Consider the following 16,754-nt stretch of genomic DNA (forward strand, 5'->3'; position numbering starts at 1 on the left):
CCATTCTATCTGGGGTGAGATTACAGCTCATTGTAGTTTTGATTTATATTTCTGACTAGTGATGGTGAATATTGACAATGAACTTTTTCATGCATCTGTTGGCTATTTGTATTTCTTCTTTTGGGTATTGTCTATTCAGATCAAAATGGTGATATCTTGATTCAGTCATTTCTTCATTTTTCACTAATGATTTTGAACTTTTTATTGGTGGATATTAAGTGTACACAGTAAGATGTTTCATTATGACATTTCCATAATGCATACAATGTACTTTGTTCATATTCACCTTTCATTGCTGTCATCACCCTATATCTCCCCTATTTCCCTTTCTCTTCCAGCTCTCTAGTAGTCCCACTCTATTTTCATGAACTTGTGGTTGTTTTTGTTTCTCCCTCACTTTCACAAATGAGATAGAACCATATTTTAAAAATTTTAACCTGAACTTCTTTGTGGAGGTTGAGCTCAGGGCCTCATGCTTGTTATGCAGGCACTCTACCATTTGAGTCACTCCACCAGCCCTTTTACACATTGATTACTTTTGACATATGGTCTTACTTTATACCCAGGCTGGCCTGGACTGCCATCCTCCTATATGTGTCCTCCCACATAACTAGGATGCATTTCATAGGGAGTACTGGTTAAGATGGGCTCTTGAGAATTTTTTGACCCAGCTGGCCTCAAACTTGATCCTCCCCATCTCTGCCTCTAGAGTAACTAGGATTGTAGGTTTGACCTACCATACCCAGCCTTAATTTTAACTTTTTAATAAAGAATTTCTCCCCTCATTTATTATTTAGTCACCCAGTATTATAATTCCAATAGGAATTATGACAGGATTATTATAATTATAACATATATATAATATATAATGTAATTATTACTGGATAAATGCTTGATTCTTTAACTTGATATACAAGTTCTCATGCAAATGTATTAGTTTCTTATATCAGCCTCTGAAGGTAGCCATTATAAAATGAAATCATTATGAATTCAAGGTCTTAAAAATCTTACAGATTGTAGTTCATTGCTAAGATTATTCTTGTCAAAGGTTGAATTGTCCCATATTTGGCCCAAGAAAGTCTCTGCAAGTTGGCTCGAGTCTTTCTGACATGACTGAAGAGTCTTTAAGGGGTTCCTTTGTATCTTGTAGGGATGCTGTTATACATTTCCCATGTCAAATCTGTATTCAGTCTTTTATGTATGGAGCTGTGGTTCTTTCAATGGGAAAATGTATTTTAATACCACCCTCTTATGGTAATGCTGAGCGCTCAATACATAACTCAGTTGACCATTATTTTAGACCTTTTCAATGGAGAGAATTGTGACATGTTTATAATAAAATATATCCTACACTCATATTGATAATAGAAATTCAATTAAAAAATCTATGGTTTTATTTAATATAATATAAGGTTTAAAATGACACAGGATGATAAAATATCCCATAATTGTAAGCTTTCTTTATTTTACATTATGTATGGAACAACCTAAAGATACCTGTACCAATACTTCGTTGTAATACAATTGCTAAAGATGGTCAAGTGTTTTTTGCCTAATGTACTTCCTACTCTGCCTTACGTTTATAGTTGTGTCATCATTATGAGAGCATATGGTCATTATAAAATCTCTCTGATTTTTGAGTCCCCATTTGGTCTTAGTTTTGTCATTAGCTACATAGTGAATACTTACCTTCATGCTTACACCAATGTCTCTCTGGTTATTTTGGATGTCTATTAATATTTGCTCTCTAGGATATAGCCACAGGAACACAAGTGTAACTTGCTGAGTCTTTATGTGTCAGTTATAGTTCATACTTCCAAGTCAGATTTGTTACATAATTTTTGGTGCCTTTTCTTTCCTATATTAATTCAAGTATATTATTTCATCTTCTGGGATAGAGCATGAAGTCTAAAAAATCTGATGATTACATAATTTCTATTCTTTCATTATTTTTTATAATAATAAAAAAGTTTATTTTTTATCAAATTAGGTAAACAAAATTTACCTCATTATTTAAAAATTCAATAATTTTATCAAAATAAGTCTAATATTGACTATAATGGCATGGCATTTTTTTAAGTGTAGTGTTTTTAATATATAGATTTGTGTTTTCCTTCTTTTTTTCAGTGAGTTCTTCTTAGATTGTATGTTCTAGTATTGATTGTGTTTTAGTGTTTAGTTTTCTTCTTCTGGCATTACTATTTCACTCTGATATTGGGCATTATTTGCCTGTGTTCAATAGTTCTCATTTTTCCAAAACATTTTTCTCTTTATTAATTTATCATTTAAAAAATTCTTCCTTTTAATCTTATATTCCTTAAGATATTACTTGTTATTTTTAGTAATTATTCTGATTCTTTTAATTCAATGATTATTTCTGGAATAATATTCCTTTTATTTAAAATTTTTTCCTAACTTTAGTCACTTCATTATTGACATTATAATATATTTATGGACATATATTTCTGAGTTTTTTAGGAATGCTGTCCTGCTCTGTATTTTTACCTTACAACAGCTAAGCAAGGGATTTGCTCTCAATATTATTATTGTTATCATGATATTAGAAGACTGTAAGAAAATATGTTTCAGGAATCCTTCCTTAACTTCACAGAACTCTCTCTTCTGTTGATTTAATGCAATGTTTAAAAACGCTATCCAGTGCCCTTCAAGGTCTTCCGACTCAATTGCTTCTCTTCACACTTCTCTGGACCTTCCCCTAGCTTAATCTTCATTCATTCAGTTCTGCTCTTCCCTGCAAGGCTCTGATGTGGCTACCACAGTTCTATAACTCTTAGGGTGCCATGTTGCTCCACTCACTCTCAGGTCTTCTACTCTAGGTCCTTGCATTCGCCCATCCCTGGAGAAGACAACAACCTCTCCAGCTTCATAGTGACCATCCCTTACTATCCCACAGATGACTGTCTTCCACTTTGATATGCTTCTTTGTTAGTATTTTTAGATGGCTGCTGTCCCCTCTTTTTTATCTAACAGGGACACTGATATTATACACATCTTGGCTGTTGGTGTTCGCTCTTCTGCACTAGTGTGTCAGGTTTCTAAAGATAATTTGTCACCTTTGTTTTACTTTGGTAACAGTTTGTTTTCTGTTTCATTTTACTTTATTCTTTTCTACTACTTCAGCAGCACAGCAGCACTGCCATCCCTAAAACTTTCATTTAATAAATTTTTCTTATTATCAACCTTAAACTATAGCATCTTTGAAAATATTGTCAATTAAAAAATATACAAGATAAATGGTACAGAAGTGGCCTTTTACAAATTTTGCATTTGAATCACCTTTGTAGGGGAACAACATCATTCAATCTATGATTTCTGATAGCTTTTGTTTGTTTAAAGACAGAGTCTTCCTCTATTGCCCAGGGTAGCCTTGAACTCTTGGTCTCCAGCAATTCTCATGTCAACCTTCCAAGTACTGGAACTATAGATATGAACCACTGTGTCTGGCTTAATAGATTTATTTTTTTAATGAAGAACTGTTTTTCATTTTTCCATATTTGATGCTCAGACCAACATCATTACAATTAAAGCACATAATGGGCAAATCCCAGAAAGGAACCATTTATGTAACTTTAGTCTTTGAGAATGGAACCTCTGGAGATTGAGAAGTTAGTGCTTTCACAAAGATTGTGTTATGTTTGATTTCCCTGGACTTGTCCATTAGTTCACCTCTATCTAGATAAGGAAGGAACAATAAAAACACTGTAACATTTTAAAGCAGATACTGTCCCAATATTCTACTCACAAAAATCACACATGATTCTTAGTTTCATTATTTTGAGTTATCATATACACTTTCCTTCCATATTGCCCAGAGACTTTTTGTTTGTGTTTTTGGTGGACTTTTCTGTGAGAGGGAAAGTATAAACACCTATCCTTAGTTTTCCATAATGCATCTAATCATAAGAGGCTGACTCTTGGGATTCCTGTCCCTTCTTAGGTCCCCTGGGTATTTGAGGAGACCTAATCTAGTACTTTGAAGAGTTCCCTGAGACAAGGCTGTGACTACCAGGCTTATGGCAACTCTGTGAAAAGTTGCACTGGCCTATTGAAAGGAAGGTGTTATTACTGAGTTATAGCTTTAAAATCAAGGTCTAATCTCATAACCACAAATATACAGACACAATTACAGCCTATGTTTTGGCTGTGTGCATGAGCTTGTTTTTGACTTAAGATGTGCCTCTAAACTGTTTTCCTGACAAGGAGTCACTTATTGCCATGGCATCTTTTCACTTGGTTATTAAGATTTTCTCTTGTTGTTCTCCCTCGAGCTTTAATTACAGGATTGCAGCATGTTCAAAACATGCCACCAGATTTCTCACTTGTATAGGAGATAGAACACGTATTTCACATTCCCTGTATGTCTTTTATCCCTCTTATTGATTTCCAAGGCAATTCTGTATTGATTTTATCTTCATATTTCAATGCCTCCTTGTTCTTTTTCCCTCTTATTTCTCTGAGCTCTTAGAACTCTGGCTTTTCCTTGTTCAGTCAGGTTATCCAATTAGGATTTATGTGTGATCCTCTTTTGCCACTCTGAGGACTCTCTGTGATCCAGGCTGGAGCCCTAATATTCTTCACAGGATGACTTTTATCCCAACTCAAACTGGTGATCTAGCCCTGCCACCATCACCAGCCAGCATTTGTCTAAAGCTATGAAAAGAAATGGCAGCAAAAGACCCCCTGCCTAAAAGTGCCAGTCTCTAGCCTCCCTGGGTGGGATCATTCACGCCATCTTTGTTACTCTGCTACCAACTAGTGCGATGGTTTTTTCTTTAGAGCTTTGTTTATACAATGCACCCAGTGGTGTTAGAAAACATGAAGGAACATGAGCCTCTTTGCTCTCAGCTCTGTATTCATAACACGTTATTGTGGCTTGGTAATTGTACTAGCCTGACTTCTCATGGTGGGATTGAAAACTAAACAAATAATAATTTAAAAGTAAGCTCCCAGTGGGGTACGAGACACTACCATATTCTCTATTGGGGAGCCCAGCACCTAGTTTTGAAGCAGAATTCCTTAGTGAAGGCAACACTGTAGATAAGAGAAGAAGTAGTAAATGATATACATGTCTTTAATGTTAAACTATGGAATGACATTCTGAGTGAATTTTTAGAAGACAGAGATCTTACCCAAGAGAGTGGTTTATCTGAATGCTGTGTTTCAAGGTTCATAGCAACTTGAAATGGGTGGGACTTTGATTTGGTGTGGAAGATACCATGAATTCTGAAAGTGTTTATTTTTTTCATTAGTTACAAATCTCTTATTATACTTTGAAATTTGTAAAGGCAAATATATGAATTTTAGATGAACTCATCTCGGAATTAAAACTAGTTTTGAGATTTTATTGAAAGCGGTCATGTGCATGACTCCCCTACCTGCTTACAGATATCAGTTCTGAGTCTGCCCTCATTGTAGGGATATGAAGATCATTTTCATGAAGACAGAAACATAGAGCTTGACAGTAGGAAGTGGCCTTAATCAATGAAAGGCTATTTTTATCTACTTACATGTTGCACCAATATGCATAGATTACCTTCTCTGTCATTCCCCAGTCTTGTTTTCTGCAGGTAGAAAAATCTCAATACAATTCCTCAATTTTGTTTCAAGTATTGTTAATTAGTTTTAAAGAATAGAAATTTCTATTAGATCAATTAAGAATGAGTTACTGTAATGCAATTCTAACAGGATCAGGATGCAGATTTACTTTTTCCCCTATTCAAATTCATTTTGTGAGTCAAATTCTTCTCCAGCCAATTCTTGCATACTAGGTTCTATCAGTGCCTCCAGTATGTCTAACTCACCTACTTTGCCTCCTTCCCCCAGTCTGTTTTCCTCCTTCCCATAGAATTCAGCCAGTCAGTGGTGGAGGTATGAATATCGTGTATACCTTTGGGCTCCAGAACTTCTCTCTGAAAGCAAACTGAAGACTGAAGCTGGTATTAGATGAGCCCAGTCTCTTGTTAACTTTATTCACCCCCTACCTCTTGTCTGCCCATCACTTTCTCCTGTGAGTATTTTTCTCAAACATCACTTAAACAGAAATTGTCTTAAGCTCTGCTTCCTGATCAAAGACACACTAAATAAAATTTGGGGAAGAATCTTTAACTGCTTTGTTCACATGTAGAAAAAAAATTAACTTTCAGTTCCAAGAGCAGTATCATTTCTCTAACTGAAAAATCTAATCTTAAGTAAAATCCCAAATCTTGAACCGTACCTTTCACCTAACCTTAAGGTAGATGAGTTGTCCATCTTTTTCTCTTGGTAACTTTTTTTGTGGCTATTGGCTCTAGTCAGTCCTGTGATCTCTCCAGATTTGAAGCCTGGAAGAGAGAAGAGAAAAGAGGCAGGAAAAATCTTCCGCACCTGACCGGAATGCCATTTCTCTGCTCTTGGATCCCGGCAGTTGTTCAGAGTTGATCATACATTTCTTGGCTGCTTCTTGTCAACAATTAACAGATTTGTCCTTATCCACAGCCTGATAACTGGCAAAGCCTCTTTTAGTTCTCTTCTTACAATTTCTTTTACTTAGGCCCAGGGCATCACTTCACTTAGTCTTTTGTCTAGGGCTCCAACTCCATCTCAGGCAGCCCTGTTGAGCTGCATCCTTCTTTATTTTATTTATTTTATCCATTTATTTATTTATTTTTGCAAGAATCTTGCTATGTAACCCAGGCTAGCTTCAGACTAGTGCTTCTTGTGTTTTAGTATCTTAAGTGCTTGGATTACAGGCATGAGCCTCCATGTCCAGATGATTTAAAAATATTGGCATATGTAATTATACAAAATAATGGTTTTCATTGTGACACCTTCATACATATTATGCTCTTTGATCATATTCATCCTTCTTTATTACTCTTTCTTGTCTCTCCTTTCCCCTTCTTCTGGTTTCCTTCTTTTCCCAAATAGTTCTCCTTTTATTTTTCATGTCTTTTTTTTAAAATCTATATTCCACACGTGAGAGAAAGCAATTGATATTTGCCACTCTGAGTCAAGCTCATTTCATTAGCCATGATGAACTGAGGCTCCCACTTTAGAAAGGTTTCCACAATGGGTCCTGGAAGGCATGGTCCTGGACCAGGCTTGGGTGGGAGAATAGCTGTTTACCATTTGAGCTTTCCTCACGTGCTACTGCCATACTGCCAGGCAGCCCCATTGAGGCCTTTCAGATCTGCAGGGGTCTTTCAGATCTGTAGACTCTCCAGACATGGCTCTGATGCTAGTTTGTAGTGGTAATCAGAGTGCAGAGGAAGAAGCATGTCCCAACCTAACTTTATAGGTATATCGGTAATTCAAAAACAAACAAACTGCCAAAACGAACAAAAAAACATACCTGTCTTCAACTTCAATATATTCAGTGTGTGTGATTTCCTAAGAACTGCAAAACCAGTTTTCTCCTAACTTTGGATTGAAGCTTAATCATCCTTTACAAAAGAAAATTAATAGTCTACCTAAAAAAAAATGGTCAAGAAGCAAACATTAGCTAGAGATAAAAATACTGTATGTGAGAAACATGGATTCCTCCCCCCTTTGGCAGCACTGAGGTTTGAACTCAACTCCTCACACTTACTAGGCAGATACTCTATACCATTTGAGCCACTCCACCAGCTCTTCTTTGTGTTGGGTTTTTTCAAGAGGGTCTCAGAAACCATCTGCCCAGGCTGGTTTTGAACCATGATGCTCCTAATCTCTGCCTCATGAATAGCAAGGATTACAGGCATGAGCCATCAGTGTCTAGCTAGAGAAAATGGAAATTTGGAAATAGTATGGTTCTGTCTTTCCCCTCGTCCCAGGCTGACCTGGAACCTACTATGTAGCACAGGCTGGCCTAGAACTCCTAGTGCTCCTGCATTAGCCTCCAGAATGCCAGGATTACAGGTGTGTACCTCAATGCCTGGCTTGTATTTTCCCCCTCCCTCTCTGCAGGCCCTCATTTTTTTCATGTTTACTTATGACTGACTGACTACCATCACCATTTTTAACCCTTACTTTCTGTACTCCATACCGCATGATTCTTGTCTCTGGTTTGACTTATCATTACCTCCACTCAAACTCTGACACTAAACAAATTTTTATCTCTGTCTAGGTCTGGTAGTTTGAATTATTAAGAATGAGAAACTGGTCCAAAGCAAAAATGTGAAAAGTGATTATTCAAAAAATAACTGAATACAAGAAAGGGCTGGGATGTGACTCGAGTGGTAGAATAACTGTCTAGGAAGATGCACAGCAGCTAAGAAACAGCGCCTATCTGGGTGCTGTGCTGCACACTTGTGATCCTGGTGACACATATGGTAAGGAAGGGGGGCAGGGGGCAGGGCTGGGAATCATGATTTTGATGCCAGCCTAAGAAACATAGAGAGACCCTGTCTCAAAAGAATCAGGGGCGTCTCCTGATGATCACTCCTTATGTAAGTGCTATGGGTTTAAACAGTCACCAAGGAAGAGGGACATATCTATAACATATCTTAAAACTTATCTATCAATATCATGTCACAAGTTTCTCTGCCTCCCAGTTGTGTGCCTGAACACTTTATACAGTTTCCTTGGACTGTATTACAAATGACCACTCATGCGGGATCAAGACCATGTTGTTTTCCATGTGTGTCTTCCAACTCATGGAGTGAAAGGAAAGAATAGAGGCAGTGTTGTTTTATAGAAGAAAGACATCTCTGAGGAGCTGATAACGGAGAACACAGAACTCTAAGTGGTGCCCTATGTGGCAAAAGGAAGTCAGTCAGTGCAAAGTATCAATGCAGAAACAGCAGGGAGGTCAGTATGTTTAGAATGGGGCTGAGCTATATCCAGAAAACATAGTGAGCTCGCCTTAGCCTTTTTCCACCTGTATCACATTAACTCTAAGCAAGCCCACTTGTGGTGGGGGGATGTGCTTTAGTGCTCATGCAGAACATGGATTCTTAGTGTCCTGTCCTGAGACACTGACAGAATAAGTTTAGGAAATCCAAGTTAACTCACTTCCTGTGCACTTTTTGTTATTAAGTGCAATAATTGTGTGCATAAAAGAATTTAATTATTTAGAAATCCTTGATTTTTTATGAAAGTTGACTTAAAAGCAGAGAATCCATTCTATCTATAGCAGAATTACAAAGATCTAGGAAAATCATGGGTTTTATCCCTTAAAAGTTTTATTCCTAAATTAAAATTCTGTTAAGTTTAGTATTTGGGATTTTGTTATTTATGAAATGTCTTACCTTCTAGCATTATGGGGGGAAATAAATGTTACAAAAGTAACAAATTCATAGTTATCCTTCTTTTTAGTAGTTCTCAAACAAGTGAAAACATACCTGTGAAGGTCAACGAATGCCTTATAGGTTAAAAGCAAGGTATATAAATTTGGTGGTGGGGAGGCAGTTAAGTGACAGTGTAGGAAATGTTTGGTGTTTTTCATCATTTCAATAACTTTTTCCTATTTCACTGCTGCTGTGCAATTTCAGTATTTGTATTTGCCTTTCTGTTTATAGTCACAGAGAGAAAACAAGTATATTTTCAATGACCTTGAATTAATGAGAAAACGACGGGAGAGAAGGTGTTAATGCATGTGATACAGATATAATAAATGAAGAAGGAATGATGTCTGGACACAAACTAAGAACTCAGCCTTTTTTGTGTTTTTTTTAAGTAGTTAGAAAAAAGACAGTTTTATGAGAATTGTATGACCACACAGGGTTCAGTACATGATCTAGTGTGACAAGTGTGTCATATTCATATTATTGGCGGTCCTTTATTTATAGGAAAATGACTTTTTCAATCACTTGGAATAAATTATCTATTTTTCTAATTTGAAAATTTAATTACATTTCACAAATAAATTTGTTTGATTTTTATAATCATATAATAACCTTGACCAAAAAGAACCCATATCATCTTCATGTACATATTTAAATAAGAAAAATCAGTTTGTGTTAAAATAGGGCATTTGTGAGAATTCTTGTTAATCTAATGAGAAAATATTCTGTTGAAGTGTGAAAATACTGCACTATTATAATCAACTCATGATATGAAAGATGAACTGGCTTATGGGGAAAAGATGTGTTAGCTATCCTCAATAAAAATGGTTTTTCGTAAGTATATTGAAAACAAGTTAATATAACAATTAACAATACAGACTCAATTAAAAGTGAGTCAGACAACACTAATAATAATGTCAGTGAATCAATGACTCTGACACCTCACATAATTTGGGTAAATGCTCATCTTTCCTAAGTAAAGCATTGCAGAAAATGAGTGAAATATTCCAGGCTCCTTGTACAGTTCACGCTTCTTACATGTGGCCTATTCACTTTGTGAAATTAAGCATAGCTAGTCATTTCACACGGAGTTAAAGGTAGAAAATCATATTATACTTCTGCATAATAAAACTGAAAGATCAGGAATATTTTGACAGACTTCTTTTTTGTAAATGTTCCTTTATTTTTCTGTTTAGAAGACTCAAATTTCAAGGCAGATCACAATAGGGGGGTAGGGTGGAGGATGAGAGTAATAATCAAAGAGAAGAGAGAGTTGTAATGTTAACAAACTCCTCAGCTTTAGTACTCCTGAAGAGGAGGTATTTCTGTGGTGGCCTGGCTTCCCATCTCTCTGTGGAAAACTTCAATCTCTCGTGAGCAGAAGGAACCAATGCTTGCTGAGTCCAAACAATGCCCATTACATCATTCTGAGTAAACAAAGGTAGTTTAGAAGGTCTCCCCTGAAGAACAGTATAGTCATGGTGGTCTGGCTTTTGTTTTCTCTGACCCATAAATCTGGAAGTAGAAAGAAGCTAAAGCAATGTGTGAGGATGCAGGTATGCGGGGAGGGAATGCCAACGTATTTTGAAAGGAATTCTCCAAATTTTACTTTCATTTCCATGCTAAGTTATCCACTCTAGTAATTATTGATGCTACAGTATATTTTTGAACATTGAGACCATGTGCCAGATACAGATAACATCTCAACAGTGAAAATAACAACAGTACTTAGAAAGTAACTAGGTGTAAAGAAGTCAAACTATATGATAAAATATAAAATGAAAATGTACTATAAATAACCTTTTTTTTTCACAAAGGAAACAATTCACAAAATATGAATTGATAAGCACAATCTAAGATGAAGTAAAATAGCTCAGAGAGCTAGGAATTTAACTAGCTGTTCTTTTGTATTAGTGGCAGTATCCCGAAGAAGTCAAACCAAGCACACATTTGTGGCTAAAACTTTCTTGAATTACCCAAAGAACAAATTATTATTCAAGAAAGAAATGCTTTAAACATTAAGAAGGCATTCAATATTTTTAGGTAAATTTCCTGACTATGACCCTAATGAGTTCCAAAATTACAAGTCTAGGCTTGAGTGTCATAACTAAAATTTTGACTGATCATCTATTTTCTTCATAATCACTGAACAAATGAAAGTCATTGAGAGTTTATTTTCTGATTCATATATGCTTTTGGTTTTAGTGCAATTTTCTACAAAAGGATTTAATCTGCCTATCCAGATATATTTAGAAGACATTGCCAGCATTTGAGAATTCATATTACAGCCTATCTGCAGGAGCAAAATAGAGATGAAGTCTAAATCCCCAAACCATTCTTTCTAGTCAAAGCATATAATGTCATTGACATTTCAAGGACTAGATGCTGAATACAGAGAGTGCTTCGGTAGGTAAATCACTGTTTTTATTATCCTCCACAACTTCCTCCTGGGTTGTGCTCTTTACTTTGTATTCCAATTTGAATAATAATCACGTTTTAATTTCTCCTCTTCCACTGCACAGCTCAAATGCCCTGACCTCAGTCGCCGCTAACTGGCTCTCACTCTGCATTGATTAAGAGTTCCCAGAGATAGCAGTGTGTGCAGGGGCAATGAATAATCCCCTGGCTTCTCAAGTCAATTCTTGTGCATCTCTGCAGTCTGGCAATAACACCCACAATTTGAGTAGTGAAGGGCTAGCTGTGAACTATGAAATAGCATATGTATGACCTTCTGTTGAAAAAATAAAAATAGAAAAAATTAATATTAATATAATGAAATTTTTCCCAAGGACAAGATATTGCTGAAACATTTTCCTCTCATGCTCAGTCTCTTGCCTGGTAACAGAAAACTATGTTTAACAATCAAATGGGGCAATTACCAGCAGATTTAGGGCCTAAATCTAATAAAACTGAAACTGTTATCATTGTTAGAAAACTAGATGAAACTGCAAAGAAGTGAGGTATTTTTGATATGCTACAACCAAGGGTGGTTGTAATGAAACCTTTATCTCTGTAATTCAATGCCACAGTCCAAGCTCAGGTCCTCATTTTCCTGTCACTGAAGTAGTCCCCACATTGACCTCTCTGTCACCAAACTTTTTACATCCCAAGGCTGCTCTATTTTGCTGGTAGCAAGTTATTACCCTAATTCGCAAATCTAGTCATCTCCTTGTAAGTCTCAGAGATGACTTCCCATCAGCAGGAGAAGAAAATGTAAGCCTCTGAGCCTATTGAGAGTCTCCTTTATTTTGCCTTAGCCTGATTTTCCAAGAGTACTTTCCAACGTACTCATCCCTCCGTTAACCTCCCCATAGCCTTTCCCCTATGCTTTAGTGGCATATCTCACGGACCCAGGCACTTGCCATTGTTCCTTTTACTTTAAGTGCTCTCTAAGTGATTATAAGATATAATTATAATGATTATAAGATATAATCACTTAACAAGACCAAACACAAATGAATCCTCCTCTTTATTTTCCTAGGGCAATCACTGATCTGATTGCCAGACAACATTATACTATGGGTATCAACTATTGTATTAGTCTTTTCGTGTCTTTTTCCAATAGAATTTGAGATCCAAAAGGCAATGGGTACATCTTATTATCTATGTCCCCAAATTTGCTTTATGAACAGGTTAGTGTCCAATATTTTTCCCATATATTAAGTCAAATCTCTGAAAAATCAGAAGAAAGTTTTTGTTGCTCCTTGAAAGTGAGAGTTAACATAGTTACCAAATCATGTTGGTAACATGTACAAGAGAACAGATTGCTACTAATTCATGATTAATAAGGTAGTTTTCTACAGAAATGTTTGCATTGAAATTGGAAATGATTGTTATGTTAATAATTATTTATTTAAAAAATTTCTAAGACGTTTTTAGAAAGTTATTTGTTTTTTAGAGTAGAAATTTTGAAATCAGAAAGATCTTAGCTCTAAGTTTTTTTTGTTGTTTTTCTTTGTCACATACTAGATATAAGATTTAAGGAAAGTCATTTAACTTCCTGGGAGTCACACATACAAAATGAAGATTAAAATGTTTCCCTTTACAGGATGTTTTAAATGTTTCAGTCAGGTAGATGGGATTAAACAGTAAGAAATTGCCAGTGTTCTGCCCTACCTGTTCATAGATGGGAAAGTCTTCCTTACAGAAGGGAGTGCTACCTTGGAACTCATCAGATAGGTCATTAACAAGTCATAGGCTGGGCCTCAAGAACTAACTAGGCAATCAAGTGATTATTCTTCCATAATTATGCAACTACTGACTACACAGCCTGGTGAAAGTCTCTATTAGATTCAAGTGCTATTTGTTGTGTTTCTCCTATGAGTAGATATTGTTGGTGCAGGAGTAAAACGACTAGTGAGATGCAATCCCTCATTCTGAAAAGCCTACAGTTTGTTGTTACACAAGACAGGCTACTTTGAAAAGACATTTAATAAAATGACTATCAGAATTAAGGGAGGGAGAGAGAGGAAGACCTCTTGTACTGTTGAGAACTACATTGTCTCCAGTCTTTAAGAAGGCTTTGTTTTTATTTATAGGCCTAAGAATTGGCAAACTTTCTTATAGAATTCAATCCACTCATTGTAATGAAATCAAGCAGTTTATGAACATAGTACAAAAAGTAGATAAACAGAGTTGATGCTGATTTTGTTTTCATAACTCTCCCCCTTGAGCACTCTCTTCTCTCTCTTCTTTCACCCTCAAAATTATATATATACATATGCAATATAAGACTGTATTATATATCATAAATACTTATATATAATATATACATATATGATCTGCCAGGATCCATTACAAGTCAGAGAAGGTGAGAAGATTTTATGAAAGGTCTTGGCTTCTGGGAAGTACTCTAAATTTCATAAGTAAAGACGGTAAATACTTCATCTGTGTGTTGTGAAAGTGGTTTGTAGAGTCACTTAGGTGTCTAGGATGTGAGAAAAGTCTTTGGAGGGACTAAAGAACAATTGTATGTTAACAATATTGATTCTTAACAACAGAGTTTTTAATGCTGTCATTTAAACAACATAATTCTTTGATGATATGGTTTAAAAGATATTAAAAGTTAATTATTTCACTTTTAGAAAATAATTGAACAAAGAATTCGGCACTGGGCAAGGTTATAAAGATTTATTCTAAATTTATCAACAAGGCTGTATTTCTAGAAACAATTTGAAAGAAAAACAGGAAAATAGCTTTGACATTCACATCATAAGTGTTTTTTTAACCTATTTTCCTTCTTCAACTTTTCAGTAAGGATAAAATGCACTGGAGAGAAAATAAGTTACTTCTAAAATGTGTCAAAAATCGTTGTTTGCAAGAGAGCCAGACCTCCAATAGTTATATGCTTTCAAAGTGTATTTTATGCAGGCTGTAAATACCACAATGAACCTCCTTTGTACAACTAACTTATACTAATAAAAATTTTTAAGAATTTTCTATTTTAAATCTAGCAAAGAAATCTATAATCAAGAATTTAATTATAAATATAGATACATTGAAGAAAACAATTTTAAGAAATTTTGTTCTTTCCTTTTCAAGTTCAAATCCCAGACACATAGATTAAAAATTAGTTTTATATGAACACAATAAGCTCTAGTGAATTTTGCTAGTTTTCCAAATATACTCTACAAGTCCTATAGTGAGCTGCCTTTTTGTTCTGATCATGGCACACTTTGTTTAGAAATATATTTTTTTACCATACCACAGTGACACAATAGGTATAAGTTTAATTTTTGTATTTTCAGAACTCTCTTTAATATATGCCTTAATATTTCTTCTTAAGCAAAAGTGTTGAAATGCATACTTCAGAAATAAAAGAAGTTTTATTAAGTAAATTATTCTTAAAATTTTAATTCTAATTATTTTTTAAAACATAAATAGCTTGTGAAAAATACAGTGCATTAGCAGTGTGCCATAAATAAGAGAATACAGAAGTGAGATAAATATCAAAAAAAAAAAAACAACGATGAATGGCCAGTGAAAGCTAATGCGTGGGTGAGAAGACCCAGTCAAGCCAGACTCTAATCATGGCTATCCAATCAAATAAACTTTCGAAGTTTTTCCCTGTCCTTATTTGAAGAGTTGCTTTATATTCAGCATTTCCTCCATTAGAATGGAGGAGGGAGCAAAACTATTGAATGGTGAAAGTGTTTCTTGATTATATAAGGAGTTCAATTTTAAAAAGAAACACCTTTTAAAATTTATGAACTTTCTTCCAAAAGATTCCTAATTCAACTGCCATTATACTATTTTGATGTGAAAAGACAACCATGTTTCCAATGAAAACAAACATGTATCTACTTCTTTCTAATTTGGGATGTAATTTATCAAAATGTAACTATTCCCATAGACTTCTATGGAAACTTCCCAAGTATGAATGGGTAGGATAATTTAAAATAATTTTTTAAAGTACACTAAACATTTCTTATTCCAACAACATGGTATAAAACAAAAGTACAAGTAAAAAAGAAAATAAAAGAGCTACTTGGTAAGATAAGATATGCTAAATCATGCTGTATGTGTGTTGTGGATTTCAACATCTATGTAGATTGATTGATGAACATGGAACTTTGAATTGTACATTATTTGGTCTTAAGAAAATAAAAACATTCAGATCCACTATTAGTTTAATGTTTATCCTAGGTTTGTAGAAGTTCCATTACCTATGGGAAGAAAATATACTTGAAACTCTTGTTTGGGTAATGTTCCTTGCTGAAACATAAATTTATAGTGAAGCAATTACGACTCTTAGTGTTTCAAGATCCAAAACAAATCTGAGGTATCACATCATTTTGAAGAAGAAAAAAATAAACTCTCTCATTTCCAACTGCAGATGGAAATGTGTCACTCTAATAGCAATAAACTTGCTTTAAAAAATGTGTGTGCGTGTCTTTTATATATGTACACACACAGCATGTAGCACACAGGAAACATTGGTTAAGTTTCCAAATTGGACAATATTATGAAGGGTTGACTCTTATTGGCTAGAAGCTATAGAATATCACAGCCAAACTGGAAGCTGACTAAGTTTATTTTTTGAAAAATTTCAAAATTAGCTCAAGTAACAGACACACAGCATATATTAGACCTTGACAAAGGATAATAACCAAAAATATGTGAGTAAGATATAACGATAGAGAGGAAGTTTTAGGATTTTTTCTTTCAATTGCTTAAAACCAAACAATGTACATTTCAAAGTTCCAAAGGCATATTTGCACAGACATTCTAATTATTAGTTCACTTTGTCTCTGCTGGCTCAATGTGGTTCTCAGCTTTTTAATCACTTCTCCACTGGCACAGCTAATGTGCCTACAAGTTGTCTGGAATTTTAATATTGCTAAATTTAGTGATGCAAGTTGTGATTAAATTGTGAAAACTTGTTTAATGCAAACCCTGATTGAAAAGAATACATTCTTATTTAAGGAAAATGTACAACTTTGCAAAAATTATATATCGCTATATATAGTTCCACATTTAACAGCTTTACCA

The sequence above is a fragment of the Castor canadensis genome, chromosome 8 (genome assembly GCF_047511655.1).
Source record: "Castor canadensis chromosome 8, mCasCan1.hap1v2, whole genome shotgun sequence".
Lineage (NCBI taxonomy): Eukaryota > Metazoa > Chordata > Mammalia > Rodentia > Castoridae > Castor > Castor canadensis.